At 41.4% G+C, this 20,119-nt stretch overlaps 1 protein-coding gene across 1 annotated transcript in view; it reads right to left on the bottom strand.

Annotated features, from left to right (window-relative positions):
* The window catches only part of chrm2a (cholinergic receptor, muscarinic 2a), a 96,828-nt gene extending 77,419 nt beyond the window's left edge, over nucleotides 1–19,409 (bottom strand). The window contains exon 1 of the mRNA XM_068050666.1: nucleotides 19,383–19,409. The gene's annotated coding sequence lies outside the window, so the exon portion shown is untranslated. The remainder of the gene's footprint in view (nucleotides 1–19,382) is intronic.
* Between the last annotated feature and the right edge of the window lie 710 nt (nucleotides 19,410–20,119).

The following is a 20,119-nucleotide window of genomic DNA, read 5'->3' as shown; positions in this document are numbered from 1 at the left end:
TCATCAACAAAGTGATGGAAGATGTCATTAACAGTGCTATCAAGCAGCACTGATCTGCACACTGATACTCAGTTTGGGTTCTGTAAGGGCCACTCGGCTCCAGACCTAATTACAGCCTTAGGCCAAGCATGGACAAAAGAGATTAATTCTAGAGGTAAGGTGAGAGTGACTATCTTTGACATTAAGGCAGCATTTGATCGAGTGTGGCATCAAAGAGCTCTAGCAAAACTGGAGTCAATGGGAATTGGGGAAAACTCTCCATTGGTTGGAGTCATACCTGGCACAAAGGAAGATGGTTATGGTTGTTGGAGGTCAATCATCTCAGCTCCAGGACATTGCTGTAGGAGTTCCTCAGGGTAGTGACCTGGGCCCAATCATCTTCAGCTGCTTCATCAATGAACTTCACTCCAACATAAGGTCAAAAGTGGAGATATTCGTTAATGATTGTACAGTGTTCAGACAAGAGCTGATAAGTGGAAAGCAACATTCACGTCATACAAGTGCCAGGCAATCACCATCTCCAACAAGAGAGAATCTAACCATCTCCCCTTGACATTCAAAGGCATTACCATCAAAGAATACCTCACCATCAACGACTTGGAGGTTACCATTGACCAGAAACTTAACTGGACCAGCCACATAAATAAAGTGGCTACAACAGCAGGTCAGAAGCTGGGAATTCGGCAGTGAGTAACTCACCTCCTGACTCCCCAAAACCTGTCCACCATCTTACAAGGCACAAATCAGGCGTGCCAGCAACACTCACTTCCCATAAAATAATATAAAAACAGACAAAATATTTCCACTGACCGGAGTTAAATCTAGCAAAAAGTAAGATGGTTGTGGTTGTAGAAAGCAAATAATCTCAGCCCCAGGACATTGCTGCAGGAGTTCCTCAGTACTGTGTCCTAGGCCCAATTTCTCCTGTTGCTTTATCAATGACATACCCTCCATCATAAGATCAGAAGTGGGGATGTTTGCTGATGATTGCACAGCATTCACAACTCCTCAGTCCGTACCCAAATGCAGCAAGACCTGGACAACATTCAGGCTTTAGCTGATAAATGACTAGAAGCATTTGCGCCACACAACTGCCAGTCAATGACCATGTTCAACCACCTCACCTTGATATTCAAAAGCACTTCCATCACCGAATGCCCCACCATCAATATCCTAGAGGTCACTGTTGGCCAGAAGGTTAACTGGACAAGCCATAGAAATACTATGGCCACAACAGCAGGTGAGATGCTAGGTATTTTGCAATGAGTAACTCACCTCCTGACTCCCCAAAGCCTTTCCACCATCTATAAGGCACAAATCAGGAATGCGATGGAATACTCTCCACTTGCCTGGATGAGTGCAGGTCCAACAACACACAAGGAACTAGACACCATCCAGGAAAAAGCAGCCCGGTGATTGTCACCACATCCATCACAATAAACATTCACTCCCTCCTTCAGTGGCACACTGTGTCTGCAGTGTCTACCATTTGCAAGATGCCCTGCAGCAACTCACCAAGTCTTCTTTGATAGTATCTCCCAAACCCACGACCTCTACCACCTAGAAGAACAAGAGCAGCAGAAGCATTGGAACATCACTTTTTGCAAGTTCTTCTCCAAGTCACACATCATCCTGACTTGGAAATATTTTGCTGTTCGTTCATCATTGCTGCATCAAAATCTTGGAACTCCCCCCTAACGGTACTGTTGGAGTATCTTCATCACATAGACTGCAGTGGTTCAAGAAGGCAACTGACCTGCAACTTCTCAAAGACAGTTAGTGATGGGTAATAAATGTTGGTCTTGGCAGCGCACTACATCCCGTGAATGAATAAAAAACAGTTTTATATGCAAAACATCAGCCTAGCTTTTCTTTTTATGGATGCTGATGAACCTGCTGTGTATTTCCAAAATTTTCTGTGTTTGTTCTTGATTTGCCATTTTTTCCTTATTATTTATGCTTACATTGCTCTTTAACTGCTTACAGCAGTTTGGTTATTTCAGATTTAATACAACTTCTGTTCTAATTATTTCCAAAGTTTGTGTTTTCCAATAATACACAAACATAATAGATTACTGCATTATAACTAAAACACTGCTTATTTTTAGGGGAATGATTTGACTGAGGTGAGCCTCAATACCATTGTGAGTGACGCACCTATGTAGCACAGCTGACCCTTATACTGCAAGCAAGGCTGGAGAATTTTAAGCTCCCTGGCCAGACATTTAAATTTTCAACTATTCATATACTAGCTTTACTACCGCCATAGCAAACAAAAGCAAACTTTTAAAACAATTCAAAATAAAAATATAATATTTAAGTGTTTTTGCTTCTCATCATGCTGTGTTCATATTTCCATACTTTTTTTTTTATTATTTTAACTTGTATTTACTTGGATCTTTGACATAGAAATAGATAAGCCCTTAAAAATTGAAATCTGATTCGCTTGCATTCAACTCCAAAAGATAAGCTTTTCAGCCAGTTCGGTGTCATTATAAAATATGACTATGTCGACTTTTTGACCTGCAAAATGAGTAAACCCTGATGCAGCTCTGCCAGTTTGTTCACACCTAGACAGGATAACTGAACCACATGATAAGAGAGTTAATTGAGATATACTGCACTGTTGTGTAAATTCTTAGTCGTGAGTCTGAAATATATATTCCATTATTCACAGAATGCACTGATTTATAGAACTGTTGGGACTCCTCATTATTTACCATGAAGCAACCACATTTTAAGTAATCTTTGATTGATATAAACTCACTACAGTAATTATAGTTACCTGATGGGAATAGCAACAAATGCGCCATAAATATGAATTACATTCCATGCAAGTGTTTTATGAATGACCTGCATACATACAGTAAAGAAATGAAGATCCAGAGCCAGAAAATATATAAACACCTGATCCATTGGTTCCACCATGTTTATAGAACTGCCTGCACTGAGGATACATTATACCAATTGAACGCAATTAGACTGCTGGTATCAGGGATGTGACAGTGATAACTAATCTTCTTTTGATATTTTAAAACAAAAATTATCATGCATATGAAAGTGATGACTGTTTTTATGATATTCCAAAACAAAAACATTAACCTAGGTTCCAAGGGGATCAAAAGATAACATTTTCTTCATGGTATTAGCTGAGTAACATGATTACAGAGACACAGAAATTCACTCCTTGTGATTTAGGGAGAAAGAATTTCATGCATTTCTGCAGCTACAATGGCAATATTAGTGAAGAGTAACTTAAGGACCAAGGCCTCAGTTTTGGTTTAACCTACCATTATCTGTAAATTTTCATGTGCAAAGAGTGGAAAATTATATTCTAATCATGAGGCAAATCCAGCTCCAGTGACCTGGGTTCGATTCTGGGTACTGCCTGTGCAGAGTTTGCAAGTTCTCCCTGTGACCACGTGGGTTTTCGCCGGGTGCTCCGGTTTCCTCCCACAGCCAAAGACTTGCAGGTTGATAGGTAAATTGGCCATTGTAAATTGCCCCTAGTGTAGGTAGGTGGTAGGAGAATTGAGGGAAGGTGGGGAAGTGGTAGGGAATATGGGATTAATGTAGGATTAGTATAAATGGGTGGTTGATGGTCGGCACAGACTTGGTGGGCCAAAAGGCTTGTTTCAGTGCTGTATCTCTAAATAAAATAAAATAAAATAAAAACATTTGCTGTCAGGTTCTTCCTACCAAGACCACTGTTGCAGCTCATCATAACCCTGAAACAAAGGTGCCCTTCCTAATTATGCCAACAATAAAATGAGTAAATGAGTAAAATTGTATCCCAAAGAAATGGAGAGTTCAGAGTGAAGTTGTAAGGCTGGAGGAGGTTACAAAGATAGAAAGCAGCAAGGCCATGAAACAATTTAAAAACTAGGACGAGAGCTTTAAACTTAAGATGTTGGGGAACTTCAACTAGGGCCAATGTAGATCAAGGAGGACAGACGTGAGTGGAAGCTGAACTTTACAGAGAGTGAAGGTTGGACAGGAGGCCATTGGAATTGTCAAGTCTGGGATGACAAAGGCAAGGAGTTGAAGTGTTAAAGCAAAATGGGAAAGACTTTAAGTGTAAGTTTATAACTACTTAAAAATTAATACCCTATAGTAGAAAAGATTATTACAGTAATAAAGCTACTCCTGACTACTAAGTAGTTTAGTACTGTATGTATACTGTATGAGCCAAAGAACTTTGAGGACTTAACATAAAAAACCTATCCATTTGAGGTTATTGCACCAATATACAATTTTTGATAAAATGTCCTTCCTTGATTGCTGTAAGATGTTTACAGCGGGAGCAAACCAAATCAATCAGTAGCCATCCGGCTGATTGTTGGTACCAACTGTAGTTCGGGCTAATTCTTTTTTCCTTTGGCTGGATGTATTGATGATCTCTCTTCCAGATTGGAAATTACCAAAAAACTGTTTTCCTCTTGCTGACATGTTGGTGCTTGCATCAGTTAGAGTTGGTATCACTGAGCAGAGACCTAGGAATGTGGGATGATACCTGTCTCAGAAGCATGGTTGGCATCCTTCCATCTACAAAAAATGATGGACACATAATCCACTTAGGTGAGGTGTCTTCTCTTGGTGCACCTTTTTTGATGGCTGGAGGCCAATCCTTGAGAAGCGGGTTCTGCCACAAATGCCGCACATGAATCTGCCGAGTGATGCTGCGAGTTCTTGTTTTTGACATCGGCACCTGTTGCCAAGCTGCTGTAGCAACTGGTCATTGTGGTAGTGCACACCTATCCACGGGATGTGTTGTCATTTCCCTCTTTTGTCAACTAGTGATTCCCAGGTGCAATAGTTGGCATTTAGGGCCTTCATGTCATGCCTGCAAACATCCTTGAAGCGGACCTCTGGGTGCCCCACTGGCCGTCTGGTCCTGGCTACCTCACCATACAGAACGTCCTTGGATATGCCACCATCTTCCATCCTGCAGACGTGTCTGATCCATCAAAACTGCCTGTTTGATTAGTGCCAACATACTTGGGAGCTCTGCCTTTGTGAGGACTGCCTCATTTGTGATTTTGTCCTCCCAGAATATTCAAAGTCTTCGTAGATATCCTGACAATAACTGAAACTTCTGCCCCTAAATTGATATATTGGAAATGGCCTCAAATATAATGAATTTCCTGGTTCTTATAAAGAAGTGACAGACTTTTTTTCAAAGACTGAGCAAATACAGTTTTCTTACCATTTCAATACGAAATTACCTTTCAAACAAAAATTGAATTTCAGGGCTGCAAAATAATCCATCCCATTGCGCGAAGCAAATTAATCCTGGCAGGAGCCGATGTGCTCAAAGCTCCTTCGCGGCAGTTTATTAATGTCATCCGACCGCACTGGCTCTCTATCATCGGGAGAGCATGTTGCGCATCGAGGAAGAAGTGGCTTAAAGGCACGGAACCGAGCTCTGTGCAATACCTATCTCTCACTCGCAGGCTCGGCGCAGTGGTCCGGAGCTAGAGAAGTCCTTAAGTCCAAAATCCGGATCTAGGCGCCTGAGAACAACTGACAGCAAAGCCGTGTCCTCTCCTTTCGAGGGGTTTGGGTGTCCCATAGCACACAAAGAAATATCTGCACCATACGATCAGTGCGCGCTGAGCATTATGCAAGTAATCCATAATAGTTTTGAAGTTATTACATTTTCCCAATATAATAAACACTGAAGTTGATGCATGATTTATTGGATAGAACCAAAATCTAATAGCAGTAACCCGAATGAGCATTAACCAGACATGGTCCCCTCTCACTGACCGTGGAACGCCAGTTTGGAAGCTTCTAAGATTAAACTCTTGTATTGCCTCAGTGAGAAAATAAGCAACAGATGCTTTAAAGATCAGATGTTTTGAGGAGAAAGGCTGCAGGAAAAGCAAAGGAGGACGGTGATTATGAGTGACTCCTCGCCAATGCTGACACCATTCATTTTATGTGTTAGCTACTTTGTTTTACAATAAATTTCTCAAACAAAGCCTAAGACTAAGCAAGTATGTGACAACATAACAGAAAAGATAAGTCGTTCTACTGTTCCCAAATTAGTGCATTTGTATAGAATCATGCAGTATTTCCAATCGGTACCACTTTAGGAAATAATGGCAAACCATTAATTCTTGTCTGTTCCCAATCAATGCCCTTACATATAATATCTGAACAACCACCAATCCATGTAAAGTTCTCTGTCGGTGTCTTTTCTATATAGAATCGATATACATAACGCGACTAACTTGGAAACTGATATGATCCTACTTAACTCACAACTACACATTTAAATACATTGACATCCACTCACTGATACAAACACAAACATGTTTAACACATGGGTACATCACGATTCACTTTGATGCACATCCAAATGTCAATGATAGCTTGTTAACCAAGCCGGTCTCAATGGTCTTGAAATTGAGTTGCGGAATAATAAAAGATAAAGCTTTAGACTATACGGTCCGAACTTACTCTCCACTGTTTTAGTCGTGATATTGACCAAGTTAACAATCAATATTAGAAGAGGAGCATTCATTGCTCTTGTAGGATATTGTTCTGTCCATTATTTTAATGCAGATACTAACCCATAATACCGTCATTAAAATAAGGAACAGTGGAATCTTGTAGCAACGTCTTAAGCATCCTACGTTCAATTTTAATTGATTTACAACCTCTGCTAAATAGCCAGAAGTAACATTCAGACAGGTAATTTCAAACCATTGAATTTGCCTCTGGGTACATCAGAGTCAAATATTAACGCGAACAGAGTGCATGTACTAATAAAATGCGAATTTATATACCTGCAAAACCATTCGTTCAGACGCAGCTATACGTACTAAAGACAGTTTACACAAGGATATTTACGCATTGATATATACAAAGCAATACTTGAAAGTTGCAAGCTGGCAAACCATAGATCATCCTGGACTGCCATAGTTAAACACACCAAGACAATGGGATTACGGAATTAAAGTAGAAAATGTTAGAAAGGCACACTGGCTCCCTCAAATTCTGTAAAGGGGAAAAAACAGGTTAATGTTTCAGGTGTGTACTGTCCATCCGAATTGTTCTGAGAAAGAGTTACGCCTGAAATAACCTGTATGATTTCTTTACATATTCTGATGGATTTGTTGTGTGTTTCCAGCATCTTCTGTTTTTATTGCAGATTTCAAGTATTGCAGTTTTTTTAGATTGAAAATCTGATGCCAAGAAAATGACAAAGAGTAAGTTTTCTGTCGTTCATACATTAGGATAATAAGGGTGATATTGGGAAGCTAATATTAAAACTTGTCAGTCAGCGATATAACGTGTACTAGCTCACTAACAATTACATTTTGGTATATGCATTCATAATAATAAAACAGACGACCACATGCGCTGAGGCAGTTTCTTAAAAATGTCTGGCAGCTATTAAAACACAAAAAGTGAACACAAGGTTTGCAATGTTTTCTAGAGTCAGTCAACTATGCTACTGATGTGATCCTTTTACTCAGTATATCTTTTGTCATGTAAAATGTGCTTTGACAGAAATTTCCTTTCATTCTCTATGAATTGCGATTTTCTTGGTTTACTGACACCCCACAGTGTCTTTACTGCACGTAATCCTGCACCGTTAGTCGCAAAACACAAGCGCATGCTACAAGCAGACATAATATGTGCTTCAATTAATCTGATAATAGTTCAAAGGAGCCATTCAAATCAGATTAGTGTGACCCACTAGGCAAAATATCTCCTTGAGCTTGATTTAGAAAAAAACTAAAACTGAGCCCTTGACCACTTTAAAGCGATATCCTAATACATGCTAGGGACAATTTATTTCAAATGGCAGTCCATTTATATCAAGGCATTGGTGTCCAAGTTTCTTTTCAGCAAATTAATAGAACCTCTTGTTCAAAGATCAGAAAGGATAGAACATAAAAGATAAAGGAAGATTATAATTTTGAACAACTTTCTAAATTCAGTGAACTCCCTAAGGACAGCGTATTCACCTCCATCAGACAACAGTAACTATTTGGTGGTAGCTTGGTTTGGAGGTCTTTAAGCGTGGTAACGAGTCCCTGCCCCTCAGACACCTGTTAACCAAAAATATTTTTACATCAGTGGCATAATCAGCACTAGGTAAACAGTTTCTATCCCAAAACCCACTCTACAAACAGCATTGATTCAGCTTGTATCCTTAATTTAAGCAATAAAACTGCAATCCTATCATTCGCTAGGTCAGGTCCATCAGTTCAGTCACCTTCTCAAAGTTCCAATGTAACTTGAGGAATTGCTTCTAAATCCGTACGACGCCTTTTTATGGCCTAAGGGCTCTAAGGGTGAACCTAAGTATGAACTCCACGATTCGTCACTACGATGTTAGGCTTACTGAGCTATAGGTATCAGGCCCAGCACTCTGTAGATTCAGGATAAGGTTCACTCTGTTTCACGATTGAACAGAAACTATTTTTTCTCACTCATTCCCTTAGGGTTCTGTTGTATATCCAGTCTGGTGCAGAAGTTTAGTTTAGAGATACAGCACTGAAACAGGCCCTTCGGCCCACCGAGTCTGTGCCGACCATCAACCACCCATTCATACTAATCCTACACTAATCCCATATTCCTTCCACATCCCCACCCGTCCCTATATTTCCCTACCACCTACCTATACTAGGGGCAATTTCTAATGGCCAATTAACCTATCAACCTGCAAGTCTTTGGCATGTGGGAGGAAAGCGGAGTACCCGGAGGAAACCCACGCAGACACAGGGAGAACTTGCAAACTCCACACAGGCAGTACCCAGAATTGAACCCGGGTCACTGGAGCTGTGAGGCTGCGGTGCTAACCAATGCGCCACTGTGCGGCTGTGTCCTGTAAAAATACTTTTAATGCAGTCATATCACAGCCCTATACAGACCTAAACAATTCTGACAGGGTGCAATTATAAAGTGCATGCATGTCGTCTTAGTGCAATAGTTACAGTACAGGTTTCTGTTCATACCGTTCTGATGAAGGCTCACTGACCTGAAACGTTAACTCTGCTTCTTTCTCCACAGATGCTGCCAGACCTGCTGAGTATTTCCAGCATTTCTTGTTTTTATTTCTGTTCATAATGCCTGGCTCCGATCTCAACTAAGGGCAGCTATATCCATTACATGCTTTTATGTGTTTAGCGACCGTTGTTGCCAACGATATATTATAAATGTCTTGTGAATACAAATGTGAGAGGATAATTTGAACTGTGGGTGATGGTGTACCGTGGGCGATATTGAATCAGCCACCCATTAGACACCACAACCGATTTTTCTTCCCATTGAAGTAAACGGGAATTTAAAATGAGGAGAGATGTAAAGCGGGCTGCCGACTCGCTATCACCAATTACAGACCATTGCTCGAAGTCCAAATTACAACAATATATTGAAAACGACCTGGCTACGTTTCAAAGGATCCCTGTATACTTCTTATATCATTGTCCTTGATTTATGTTCCATACAGTATGAGATCCAAGCAGCATGTGATTGCTTCCTGCACACGGTCTTGGGCCACTTTTCTCCAAATCCTAGGTCTTTCCTTTGGAGTTAGAGCAAATTTAGATTAGATTAGATTAGAGATACAGCACTGAAACAGGCCCTTCGGCCCACCGAGTCTGTGCCGAACATCAACCACCCATTTATACTAATCCTACACTAATCCCATATTCCTACCAAACATCCCCACCTATCCCTATATTTCCCTACCACCTACCTATACTAGTGACAATTTATAATGGCCAATTAACCTATCAACCTGCAAGTCTTTTGGCTTGTGGGAGGAAACCGGAGCACCCGGAGAAAACCCACGCAGACACAGGGAGAACTTGCAAACTCCACACAGGCAGTACCCGGAATCGAACCCGGGTCCCTGGAGCTGTGAGGGCAGCAGCGCGAAATAGAAACCACTGTACAGTCCCAAACAGTTAGGTCGAATTGACCCCAATCTTTAACTACACTTCATTGGTACATTTGTACCAATCTTATAAATAGCACTTCAAACACACTACAATATTATAAACATATACCCGTAGGACTGGCACCACACAACATACTCAGTTGGAGTCTTTACTTTGCAGTTTCTGTTTCAAAGCGTCTCCACATCTTAATAGCATAGTTTACAGAAATAGTTGTTCATGAATGAGGGAGACCCTCTTCTCCTGGAATCAGATGATGGAAATTCACTGCCGTTTTTGATATTAACTGAAATCTTGGTTGTATTATAGTCAAATACCATAGAAAAGGACCCTCGACATAACAGCGTCCTGCTTAATGTGGGCAGGGAGTATTTATTTTATTCATTTTTTTGTTTCCTTCCAATGGAATAACCAATGATTTACGTATCTTTCTCGTTTTAAGTAAAATTGAAAAGGAAACCACGCCGCGCACAGTGATAGTTGCACATAAATGTATATCTTTCTCCAAAGCCACTCCACCCTTCACATATCCCCCACTTCTATATAACCTTCACATACTATTCCTACTTCATTCTCTACACACTCCTTCCTCTTAGTCCATCCTCCTAGACTCTTTCCTCACACTTCTCATTCCGACCCACTCCTACACCGCCTCCACAAACCGTTAGTCCTATTCCACATACTGCTAGTAGTACCACTGTACACATACCCCTCACTCCTACTCAACTTCCACATACTCCTTACTCCTACTCAACTTCCACATGCCACCACTCCTACTCAACTTCCACACACTCCTCACTCCTATCCTACTCCAGGCACTATATTCACTCCTACAAAAGCAAAATACTGCCGATGCGGGAAATCTGAAATAAAAACAAAAAATGCTTGGAATACTCAGAAGGTCAGGCAGCATCCGTGGACAGAGAAACAAAGTTAACAATTCAGGTCAATGACCTTTCATCAGAACTGGAAAGGTTTAGAGATGTAACAGGTTTTAAGCAATTATTGGGGCAGGGAAAGGAAGGATGGGAGGAAAGAACATAAGGGAAGGTCTGTAATAGGATGGAAAGCGAGAGAGATTAAATGAAAAAGGGATAATGGTGCAAGATCGCCCTCATCACAGCTCTTACATCCCCCACTTCTATCCGACCATGCACATTCTTCAAACCCCTTCCCTCACTCCTACCCCCACTCTCCACACACCCCTTACACCCCCTCACCTCTCTCCGACACACTCCATCCTTCACATACCTCTCATTCCTACCTCGCCTTCTACTGTCTCATTATTCCATATCCTTAACCTTCAGTCTTATTTGCTGTCTAAAACATCGCGCCATAGTTCCATTGAGACGGTGGGTTTAGATTCAATTTGAGGCGCGTGGACAGGAACATGGCATGTGGCTACTCGATCTATCCTGGGTGGTGAGGAGGATGGTGCATGGCGGCTGCTCCTTTACACTCACGACAGTCCTAGATCCTTCTGAAATACCATACGCACACTCAGCACAGTAAGAACTATACAACATGATCATACAAGCATTGCATACTGGCCGCTAAGCAAAACGCTGGATCATTTTCGTATATATCCATATAATTCGAAGCATATCTCACTCACAGGGTTACCAACTAACGTGAGCTCCTGATCAGTGGACTTTCATGAGGAATAAATAATGAGCAATTAAAGGATAAAAGGTTAATTTTTTTGTATAAAGAACGAAGAAATGAAGATAAAGAGTAAAAGAACGTTTTGTATAGAGCACGGGGATAAGCATTAGCACAAAGAGTGAAAATGTCGCTTGGAGGAAAGACGAAGGAAAGTTATTTTTCGTTAGAATTGTTTTTTCCAATAATAAATGAGATTTGTCACAGGCACTAGTGTGGGGGCGGAAAGCAGTCGATAGACATTAGAAAACCAGGCACGTCACCACCCCAAGCTTTCCTTAATGGATACCGAATGCAGTAAAACAACATTAAAACCATTTTATAATCGTTAGAGAGGTTTTTTTATAGATGGTACCTTAAAACCTGAAGGCGTGATTCAGAACCAATACTATCTTCCCCCATTAAAAGTTCCTGTGATCGTTTAGAAATACACGCTCCCAACTCCAGCAGTTGGAATTCCCAATCTGCATGTGGGGCTGGACAATTAAATTTGCAACCTGATTTTCACGGTGCGTTTCATGGAATAATTCAACACTTCAAGAAATATAAATATTCACACAGCCATTTAATAAACCACGTGGAGGAAAAGGCAAGGGAACAGCAGTCAGTCTCCATACAACTTGCCGACAAAACCGCCCTCCTAGCACCTTTTATATTTAAAAAAACAAAATATTTAAACATCTTTTCTCACAATATTTGTGAACCTAAGCACGTAAAAAAAAGATTATATCTGCACAACCCGTGAATCCCATACAACAGATCGAGACCAGATTGCACTGTTCACTAAAATGACCCCGGACCATTTTCCGATCCGATTTGTCACTCTCCAAATCGACATATCCATTTATCTTTGTTCTTCCAATTCTATGTACCTGAAGGTTTAACACGGAACGGTCGCATTGCTGCTTTGTTACAGCATCTTGAGAGAAAAGCTGAGCTCCTTTGCATAGCAGGACCGCATATCAGACGGGGGAGCCGAACTGGACTAGCATCTTTATACAAAAGAGGGCTAAAAGTGTACGTGGTTGGTACTATAGCGCTTTCTTTTCCACGGGGAGTTACATTTCATTCTATCAGAAATGGGGAAACCGATCCTGGGGGCAAATCGACGTCACTCTGCAATATCTGGCATCACAGATGTGGTTTCCCAGTGCTAGCCTTGGAGGGTTTTCAGGATTTATGCATTATTAATGCACCGCCATGTGCCATGTATAATGCATTATAATGTAAGTTAAGCATGAGAAGCAGAAAGCCAAAATAACTCAGCATAATATCCGACCCCTCCTTCGCCTCCCCGGGAAGAAAGCAAAATGTCCGAAACGTTTGTGCCCTCCCACTTTATAGCTCGACCACTACTACCGTGACTCCTGAGAGCTTGTGGCAGTATAGAAACGAACTGTTAACGTCTACACGTTAAAGGTGTTGTAATTGCAAGTAATTTCATGAAAATCAGAAAATATAGAATTGTCTGGGTCGCTGATACAAGATTTACAATTACAATGTTCACCCTACTCCAACATTTAAAGTTTCTCACAAACGGTTCACAGTGGGTTATTTGTTTCTGGAGAAAATGATATCCAGTACTTTGCACGGTGATGATCACTTAATACTTATACCCCTTGTAACAACCATATTATAGTCTTAAGTACTGCCTAGGCATCCTTTACTTCAATGTTAACATATCTATTATCGTTGTCTCTGTATAAAAGGCAGTCACATCAGGGAATAGCGTTGCCATTACTGTACAAGTGATCCTTTGTGTCAAAGCAGTACTGGTCATTAACAATAGCAGTCGTACTGATTTTCAACCCAGTTAGACGGTCTAAAGGTCGCAAGGAACAAAGAAAGGCGCAATCGCCTGCTATTAGCCAGAAGTGATAAGACAGAAAAAGAATTTGGGGCTTTGCACTGACACACCATAAGTGGGTACACTAACAGATAGCAAGCGTTTGAGATGCTTGCCGCTGTTGTTTTAACATCCTTTCCCACGAGATAAGTCATGTTCTGCTCTCAATCAGCTCCAAAGAGACTGTTAATCAAGAGTTGGTGGTTTGGCAAATGAAATCCCATAAAGGAAACAATGTGCCGTACACAAGTCGCTTCTGCCCGCCCATCTAATGTTTGACACTGCATGATCTGTGAGTCGTTTCAGGACATTGTGATGTCCAAATGCAAACCTTCAGCACAGTTATTGCTGCATCTTAGATAATGTCCGTTATTTCTTGTTCATTAGTGATTAGGGAATATATATCGGGAACTGTGGTGAGCTGCAAGGCTAAGGCACTTATTTAAAGAACTGCCAGTTTGCGAGGACGCTTGGGCTTTGCCAGATGTGTTCAGCCGCCTTTCAAACTCTTTCACCATCAGTTAGAGGTCAGCTCGAGCCTACTTTCTAATCGATTTGATTAGAAAGGTGATAACAATTGAAAATATTGATTCTTACAATGTCAGAGCAATAATCCAATTAAACTGATTTAATTCAACCGACTAATATCCTTTTACATAATAATTAATATATATTCTTAACACTACCATTATTATAGACGCTGTCGTTCCCACCATTAGAACAGTATTTCAATGGGAGCTGATCAATGGTATCTCAAATCCTTAACAAACTCACACTCTTAATCGCGATTATTATACCAGAAAGCCTGAAGCTGCATGTTGCTTTCTCCTCTCGCTGTGTATACAAAGAGACTCAGAGAGAGCGTGCCGGCCAAACGCAGAGACATACGCAGACAGAAAATGAGCCTGTAGCTTTGTAACTCATCATTTGGAAACGTTAGTAATGTTTTTATTCCTGAGAATTAAAATCTACGAACACATTCAGATAGATGCCAAATATTTGCCAATTGGATTTATTTAGCTCTTTACCTGAAATCCAGCCGCCCCAAGTAATATTCAAATAGTGATGTCTGGAAATCCAGTACGCAAGCCTTCTTTGACTCGGCAGACTTGGGCTGGCTCAGAGTCAATTGTAAGTGTCAGTGTCCTTCCTTTTCATCCCTTCCAGCAGTCTCTGTAGTCGAGGCGATTGACAGTTTCGAAAGGTCAAGGCAGCTGAAAGTAGGCTACTGATGCAAGCGCTTTGGGCGCAATGAAAGTCTTCCAGAAGATGTCCGAACAACTGTAGTGCGTCCGTGCAATGGACAAGAAGTTAATGAGGAGCACAGAGCAAGAATGTACCTTAGACCTTCTCTCTCCTCCGATGAAAGAAAACAAGGAGCTGCTCTGACGAGATAGAGCACTGCGCCAAGGAGCGATTCCCTGCAAAACACAGGTGACCGCTAACACCGTACAACTATTGGAATATTTCTAGGCACAGCATTGCAAAGGACACAGCTCTTCAAGATATCCATCCTAGTTCATAACCCAGCTCCTAGCTTGGGGGAAAGCTTTTGTTTTGCGGAACTGCACCGAATGAACTATTTTGACAGCTACTCTAAACGGCGTTACAACCTCTTTATATGGCGAAGCATTTGTTACTGTGACGTGCGTTCGACGCCGCCAATAAAATAAACAGTTGCATCTGATTTGGTGCAACATTGCAACATCTGCTGGACCGACCTCTTATCAGCAATTTTCACATTACTGCAGACTTCTGTCCAACTGCTTTTCCAATTACTTTTTGAAGCTTGACATCAATAAAATTCCTGTGCTAAGATCATAAACGGTCAAGGATAACAAAAGGCCACCCGAGTTTATCCAAGTACCTTAACTCAGTGTGAGCATTATTTCCAGAGCTGAACTCGCAATAACTTATGTCACAATAATAGCCAGTTAATCATCCAAAATCCAACATCCTACTCCATTAAACGGCTATCTGATCGGTTTAAAGTGATAGGGTGGTATTTGGAATTCGGGCTTCAGCGAAGCGTCCTATTTTTCTGAGCTTTTCAATCTAGCGATATTCACATCCATCGTCGATATTGTCCACTGTTTAGGTTCAGTTAATAATTGAAACCGCGATAATTTGGCCTTCTTCAGACAACATAATAGAAATCGCTGACAACTCTTTGGAGATCTGTACATACGCTGCAAGAAAGAGACCTAACCCTGGCGGGTGGGATCGATACAACATAAATGTAATATTGAACGTTTATCACCGCCCACGTCTCTGCTGGGTATAAAGGATGGTGATGAGTTGGGTGGAAGGTACAACCCCGGAACTGCGCTATCCTGGAGGCTTAAAATTGAATTCATACCTTTCAAAGAACAAGCTCTGGATGAATCAGAAAGTGCCTCTTGCCCTGACGTTGTGCTGTGCGCTGTTTGGCAGAAACGTTTCGTATCTGATTTACGACAGTTTGTTGTGTTGTACAAAAATCATGCCAATCGTTAGATGCTGATCGCAGCGAGCAGCGAATAAAATCCTGAATCAAAGATTCTGCAAATCAAAAGCTTGGCACCTTATGTTAGTCCACGCCCCGTGTATACTCTAGTTCAGTGATAGCCTCCAGAGCAAAGTGACTACACCAGGCACGGCTCCCTCCCCCCACCCCCCGCCCCCCCAACACCTCACCGTGCTAAGCTTTTATTCTCGAGGTTCTCGAATTCCTAACTCCAGCAATGTCCCTGGATCTCAGTAAAGCCAGGAAAAGAGGGACGCTAACGTTCCATACATGATAAATTTTACTTTGAAATATCAGGCTGCGTTTTAAAAAAGGCACAACCTCACCCGTAGTAAATTCCACCTGTTCGAAGCAGCACAAAGCGAACTATTGTGACTTTAACCCTCAATAACACGCCAGGCGCGTCAGTAACTGGTATCAGAGGTCTTATTGCAGCTAGTCTGTCAGCGATTTAAAACTCAGCGTGATTTAATTCAAGGGTGAAACTAGTCGGAGCTGGGCCCTCTCACGCTTTGCAAGGACGTCAGCCCAGAGGGGGTGTTCACGCCTGCAGGACATAATCCACATCACCCTTCCTCCGCCGATGCTTTTTCAACATCAGAGACAGCTCAAAGGTCGAACTCTTTTCACTCGCTCGTTTTACTGTCAGGTTCAGCAACAATCATGTCTATCGCCTATGACTTTCCTCGGCTGCGCCGCCGTAACTTCGCCGGAGGTGCGGCGAAAATAACGTGGAAATTCAGGGTCATAATGTCTTCCAATGCTGCTGCTCAACACCCAGACAACATACCTTCTGTCTGGGCGTTTGCTGTTAGTATTTCTTTCAAACACTTTCAAAAGCCCCGGTCCAGCGATTGCTTCTTGCCCAGGCAATGCGATCCGAGGCAGGTTTCTGCGCAACTGGTTTCCAGCGCCCTGACGTTGCCCCTCAACTGCTACGCGTTACTAATTTAAAACAATCCGTTTACTGACGAGTCAAAAACCCCTTTTCTCTGGACAACGTTGGCACTGTACCAGCATCTTTGGTCTACTTTGGGCGACTGTGTTACTGTACACAGATGCCAAACAGTGATAGGCATCCTCACCCATGAGATCAGTTATTGTCCAAACATCCTTAATGTCCTTCCTAACGCGGTACCGAATTTCCCAGATGTTGGTCAGTCCTACGGGGAAGAACATTAGTGGATGCCCTGTCTTCACCCCAGGGCACGTGTTGTTCTATTTATTGACAAGTTTTGGGTGCGTGTGTCTGAATTATTAAACCTCCGAGTTTTGAACTAAAACCGTTCAGTGTCAGTGGCCACTACATGTGGAAATGGGCACAATCATTGGTTTGCTGGTATTTTGGCTAAACGTCAAGGACAGAATACATTAGCTAATATTGTTTTCTGGTTTCCAGTCCCACAGTCGGAGATCAGTGATGAGTACATATGATACTGTTCTATTCATTGGCCATGTAATTAATTTTACACCGTGATAGGAAAGCATATAGCACACTATAGGTGACTGTTAGTTCATTCGAAGACAAATCTTAATTGCTTAGTATTGTAAACAATGCACCAAGTTGTCACTGTGCAGATTACCCCAACAACATGTCAAAAGGTAGATTGATGTCTTTGAAACCTTTTGGCATTTCAGTTTCACATAGCCCCACTTCCACATTACAAACTGTTGAATTGTGACCAAAGTGTAGGCATCATTGATTCACATTCAGATTCAACAGAGCATAATCTCATAAAGCAATGCGCAGCGCAGCCATCACGCTTTGAACTCGACCCAGCTTTTGGTATACAAACACATTACGCGATATATTGATGGGTTTTAAGACCTTCTCAAGTTGTCTGAATGAAAGAAAGGCGCTCATCAGAGGCGCAAATAACCAGGTTGAATAGAAATTATTGGACAATTTAGCAAGTGTTAGAGCGTTACCTAGGTCTACTGCTAATCGATAGTTGGAAATGACTATAACAGAATTCAAAGGTTTCTGTGAGTCAGTGAGACAATCAATTGCCTTGTGATTGTTAAAAGTGGTAATTAAAATGTATACGTGAGTTGATGAATCTTTCACACTGACCTAAATCCAATAGAGATTAAAATAATTTTACATTTAAGTAGCTATTTTTGCTAGCTGATTGTTACAAAAATCTGATACAACTTGTTCGTTGTACTTAAATGATAACTCAGAGTTCGCCCGAGAATTAAAGATCTTAGTGACTTCAAAATAGAAATCTCACAGAAAAGCAAATTCTGGGCGGAGGGTGGCGCAGGACCCACATCAGCGAGTGCTGAGTGCATATAACCGTCACCACTGGGATTTTTTTATGGAGCGGCGAAACTGTTAACCTAAACAGAATGAGTATGCGGTTAAAAAAAAAGAGAAAAAGCACCAGCATTTATTCAAAAAATTAGAAAATCCGCTCATCCGATTGATTGGAGCTTTAGTATTACCCGTCACCGCTTCCTTACTTCTTTCAGTAATCTTAGTGCTTACCAAAAAAAAACAGCCTTCGAATAAATCAAAAGAACGCTGCCTGTCTCTTGATTCCCATGTCCCCATGTTCCTAAGAGTCATCCCTGTGACAATAACCATTTTAAAGAGTTTTTCATTCACAAATCAAAATGTGTTTCGGGCTGTTACTTTTGACTGCTCACTCAATGAAGAATCTATCGATTGACCTGCTTGTTCATATTATTTAACCCAGCTTTGCAAAGCTCTAGAAATACTCCAAAGTCGTTGGAATTGGGTTACACGTTGAATTTGCTTTTAAAAATTGACCAATTTTTAACCTGTCAAAAGGATTTCCCCCCATCCATTTGATCTCACGCGATGAATCTGTGTAATTCTGCGCGCCACACTGATTTTATTGTAAAATCCGAATTGTCTCAGAAGGTTTTTGCGGACTATGAGGAGATTATCATTGTTAGCCACTTAGATGCATGATGTAACCACTTCTTGGAGTTGCTATTCTTTGTACGCTAGCACCTACACACCTTACATTTGTGCTGGGAAATATAGAGGATTCCCACTTTACAAGCTAACTGCAGGTCAAACTGCTTGTTTGCATGTGACTGAATTGTCGTCCGTTTTATCGGCCAGTTGGGTTAACTGCACCGGATTTACCCAGTGAGGAATACAGTCAGCTCAGTATCCTGGGAAAGGGCCGAGTGCCACTGTTGCCTTCTCTGACTCCACCGAAGAATGACATCCGTTATATTCTAAATACAATGCAAAGTTCAAGTGCATGAATCTTATGACTCCCAGTGAAAACTACAATAAATTAACCCCGATTATCATGTCAAGAAATTACCTTTCCACAAGTATATACGTCCCTCGAGTGCCATTACTGATCAACCCTAAATAACTTACAGTGCTTAAATGATTAAATGTAATAAACTAAGACAATATTCACGTTACTTAATTACTGTAAATGAATCATAAGGGTTTCACCTCTCTTCTGGGACCGAGGTGGAAGATTGAGTTAATCTATTCGGATCTCAGCCTTTTAAGCTAATGAGCGCTGAAGAACATCTTGGGAGTTTTGCAGTTGATGTCCAAGAGGCTGCTTCACGCTCACTGTTCGGCCCTTCATTGCAACTGCACAGTTCAGCCACAAGCTTCTTGGTACACATAGGCCCGAACACTCTGGAAGCAGAAATATTAGTAAAATCATGTTATTAGTCTTATAAATAAGCATGCTGAATTCGAGATTTTATCGTAATTGTTGCACTTTGGTGCATATTTAATTCTGTGCCTAGGTCCCAGTGACCCGGGGGCACCCATGTGGCCACACAGACAATATCGAATTTAGACCATTTCTTTTGTCCTGTCAAAAAACGCAATCCTATTCACATCGGTCACGCTCGGCCTCTTTTTTAGCGGGGTGTGGGCGGAGAGTATGCAGAAGTTACTGACTCGAAACTGATATTTGGGACCAACTGCTGGTCAAAGATAGCAGTGTGTTGTTGAGACATTTGAACATTAAGGAGATAAGCAGGCGAGCATTGAAAAGCATCACGTGCCTTTTAATTTATTCTGCACACAGCTAACTTGTTCACAACGAGAAACGATTCAACAGAGAAATGCAAATATGAAAAAAAAACCTTTTCAGGCATTTGTAATGAGAAAACTGAATGATTCTGTAAGCTGCCGCTGATCCTACTGAGAAAATTGAGAAGAGCAGTTCA

This window comes from Heterodontus francisci, chromosome 18 (genome assembly GCF_036365525.1).
Source record: "Heterodontus francisci isolate sHetFra1 chromosome 18, sHetFra1.hap1, whole genome shotgun sequence".
In the NCBI taxonomy this organism is placed as follows: Eukaryota; Metazoa; Chordata; class Chondrichthyes; order Heterodontiformes; family Heterodontidae; genus Heterodontus; species Heterodontus francisci.
The sequence above is the reverse complement of the archived record's forward strand: the minus strand, read 5'-3'. Positions and strand labels throughout refer to the sequence as shown.